At 42.6% G+C, this 3942-nt stretch overlaps 1 long non-coding RNA gene across 1 annotated transcript; it reads right to left on the bottom strand.

Annotated features, from left to right (window-relative positions):
• Positions 1-3463, bottom strand: LOC109765106 (uncharacterized). The gene is made up of 4 exons (XR_012187477.1): positions 3272-3463; positions 2956-3180; positions 971-1810; positions 1-877 (listed from the first exon to the last, which is right to left on the bottom strand). It is a non-coding gene; the product is annotated as an uncharacterized lncRNA (long non-coding RNA).
• Between the last annotated feature and the right edge of the window lie 479 nt (positions 3464-3942).

Below are 3942 nucleotides of genomic sequence, written 5' to 3'. Positions count from 1 at the left end.
TGATATGTCACTGAATTTTCACAGATTATGATAAACATGCATACAAACCAGACATACTGAAGACAAGAGCACACAATGCTTGTTAACAGCTATTATTAGACTTAACACAATGTTCCGGCAAACAGCCAAGGAGCCGTCAACAACACACAAATAAAAATGCTGAATGATTAGGTGACCCGCACATCTCCTTTTTAAGTAGCATTTTCAACAACATGCAGCACAACCGTTTCACCACTTAGCTTCTTTTCTTTCCTTTTGAGGAAGATCACCTCTCTGTGGACAGTTGGTGCTCTTGTAATCTGGCTCACGACATATACTACAAAGCGAGTGCGCTTACTTGTACCGCACCAGTCCGCAGCTTGTGCATTTGCTGCCTTTTTGTACTTTTTGCTATTTGCACCGCGATCATCATATGTAGGCTTGTCCCTGCTGTTGGTTGGTCGAACTGCCTTACGTTTTCGTTCTGGAGCCTTTTTAGACCCACGAAATTACCAATTGCACTACCTTCGGTGTCGCTTGCACATCCGCTGGGAGGTGCACACATTGCGGTCAGCTCTTTATTCTTCCCCTTGTTTGACTGAATTCTGTCTTCCAACCCCATTCCATCCTGCACAGTGGGTATAAGTGTCATCTTATCCACTGCTTTCTTCAGGAGATCCATTGCACACTCATATGCACTTGTGTTTGCATCTCCCAGTCTTATAACTTCAAGGGCATGGGTCTATAGGTTTGAGCATCCGAATGTTATTGAGTTCACTGAAATTTTATCCTTCTGAAGATGAGCCAGGTGCTCTGGCAGTACAACTCTTGTGTCCTTTGTCCAATGTTTCCCAATGTGCTTTACTGGTATCTGGTCTATACCGGGGAAATCAAGGACCTGCATTACAGAAAGGTTGGTATGGTCAATTTTGTTGTTCAAAAAATGGGACTTTGAAACAAAAAACTTGATCATCACACTTAGTATTGTTACCATAACCGTGTGGTAGAACAGCAATCATGTGTGCTCCAAAACATGCGAGTTCCTTGACCTGCTCAACAACTTCAACTTTGTACACAACCCTGTACCACTTGTCATGTTTCTCTGGATGGTACCGTCAGAAAAAATAGGTTTTGAGTACTGCCCTGCTTCATACAGGACCTCGCCAAATTTCTCAAACATCGCTCAAGTGTATATATCGCTAGCGTGTAACTCTAGTGGTGTGTTCATTTTCATTACTGGGGAGGTCTGCATCTATAGGATGCATTAATAATATGTTACACGGCAGGCTCTAAGGTTACAAAGACATGTGTGTCCACAAAAACTTGCCATTTTTGAACACCTATCTTCATAATTCTCAGTAGCCTCCCTATTAAAAAGAGCCTGCCATCAGCTACTGAGCTAAGAAGCAGCATGAACTTCTATATACATAATTCACAGGTCAAAGTATGCTAGACAATAAGATAGGAGAGCCAACCATCAGCTATTGAGCGAAGAAGCAACATGAACTTCTATATACATAGAAATAAGACCAAAGGAAATATACACTGACATTTGACAGCAACTATGTATATCTTGCTATCAGATTCACAGGAAGGGATAAGCTACCTTAGCAGCAAACTAAAGCAATAAGTATTCTAACCAGATTCCAGAATGTCTTATGATGCCTTCAGGATTGGCCAGGAACTAAGTGGCGCAGAACACAGCGCAGCTGGGCGGGCGGTCCATCCAAGTTCAAGGAGCAGTTTTTGCCACCGCTGATGGGGCAGTTCCTGGAGGAGGCGAGGGAAGGAGTCCTCGGCGCGGCCACGTCGGTTGATGACACCGTATTCTCTGACGGTTGCAGACGGGAGTTGTTAGTAAGAAAAGTGAAACACAATTAGATTAGGGCTGATACAAGTACCATTTCTGACTAATCTTTGCACTGTACAACTACAGGGAAGACAGTGTAAAACATTATTCCTACTAAGTGAACCACTAAAAATTCTTTAAAGAACAGAGAAAAAACCTATGAAATTCTCATTAAAAGCATGAGCCAACTAAAGACGCCAAATAAACTGGCACAAAAATCACAACACTAATTTTCTATCTTTCGAGGGAATACACTCTACCAAGGAGTTGAGCATGGAAACTTGAGTGGCAATCAGTCATTACTGAAAACTGAAGAATAATTATGTAAAAGAAATAAGAGACAAAACATGAAGGTGATGGGTCATGTCGGGAATCTATTTCCATCATTTGCACATTAGGATAGATAATTTGCAAACATTATGCAGCCTCTTACTTTTTCCTTCACATAATGAATGTAAAACCATTCAAAAAAGTATCAAGTAAAAGAGGAGAAAATCCAGATAAAGAATCATGCATATATTGAGAATCATACATAATTACCACTGTGCAAAATCATAAAAAAAGTATAGTACTTGCTACTTGTTGGAAGCCAAACAGAGTTGAGAGCAGAGACACATACAACAGAAATCTAATAAGAGTAATAGACTGGAAAACCTGAACAAACTGATCTAGAGAAAGAATCATGCATATATTGAAAATCGTACATAATTACCACTATGCAAAATCAGAAGAAAAAAAATGTATACTTCTTACTACTTATTGGAAGCGAAACAAAGTAGAGAGCAGAGATACATACAACAGAAACCTGATAAGAACAATAGACTTCAAAACCTGAACAATCTGATCAGCTAATAGTAAATTCAAGATGCTAGAACATAAAGGATCACTCTCAGATTGTGCAGAAGTTTCTAGACATATCATATACACAAAGAGCATAATATGTTTTTGTATGAATATGAACATCCAAGAGAAAATTAAGAAATCTTGCAGACATTAGGAACTTGTTTCAGCATGAAACAGCTGGTGTATTGTTATGGTTTAGTACACATTTTATGTCAGACTACTCAAGATTAAGGGATAAATGAACGAATAATAAATACATCGAGAGCATCATATAAGCCATGTACCTCTACGTCTAGCCCGGGGCTTGAGGATCATCTTTGCCCGTTGATTCCTCATAGTTCAGCGCCGACAAACTCAGCCCCTCGCAAGTGTTGTTTAGGTCTACTTGGACTGTCAGCGCCGCATCGCCTACATCACCAATGGTGGACTAGGCGGTTGTGCACACCAGAGTTCGGGTGGGTTCAGCGTCGAGCATGGACTCGCCGCCGCCAAGATCCGGCAGGGGGAACCTATGGCAAAGAAGGGAGCAGAGTATGAAGTTCACGCGGCGAGTCACAGCGGGCAGCAGTACGATGCACGAGACGGAGATATGGAAGGTACCTGTCAACAGGATCCGACAGAAACTCGAAGCCATCGCCCCCCGCCTCCGCCGTCGCCATGGCTGCCTCTTGCGGTCGTCCAAGGGATACTTTTTTTTCTATACTACTATACACGCGTTAGGTGGGGTGGGGGTGGAGCCGCGGTGCCATATATGCTTATCGATTGCAAACTCACCGTTTTGTGTGACGGGATAGAACGTCCCCAATCGTTCTGCACCAGTTCTCCCATCCTGTTGCTGTCAAAAAAAAAAAGTTCTCCCATCCTGTACCGTGGGAACATGTGGACGGAGTGCCGTGACGGCATCGTCACATCAAACGACGCCCTCAAAGTATACCACTGTTCCAGGTTACACATGCTGCTCCTGCCATCTACGCTCGCATTCAATGCCCAGTCCAACATGTCTTTATTCGATTGGTACAAGTGGCGGGAGCAGGCGAGCTCGTCCGCTACATCGCCGCTCTCGGTGGGCAACTCCCTTTTGTCTAAGATTTTGTAAGTCTGTGATATCTGTATTACGTAAAACAGGTCATGACTGATTCTGCGGTTGCTGATTTGATTTTATTTTATTTTTGCTTCCAATGTTTTGTTAGATTGATAAGGGCCGGAGCTTCAATGACGAATCTACTATTCAGCACACAGCCCAACTCGACAGTCACTAGCCATGTTAATAG

This window comes from Aegilops tauschii, chromosome 6 (assembly GCF_002575655.3).
Source record: "Aegilops tauschii subsp. strangulata cultivar AL8/78 chromosome 6, Aet v6.0, whole genome shotgun sequence".
Taxonomy (NCBI): Eukaryota; Viridiplantae; Streptophyta; class Magnoliopsida; order Poales; family Poaceae; genus Aegilops; species Aegilops tauschii.
This window is presented reverse-complemented; position numbering and strand designations above follow the sequence as displayed.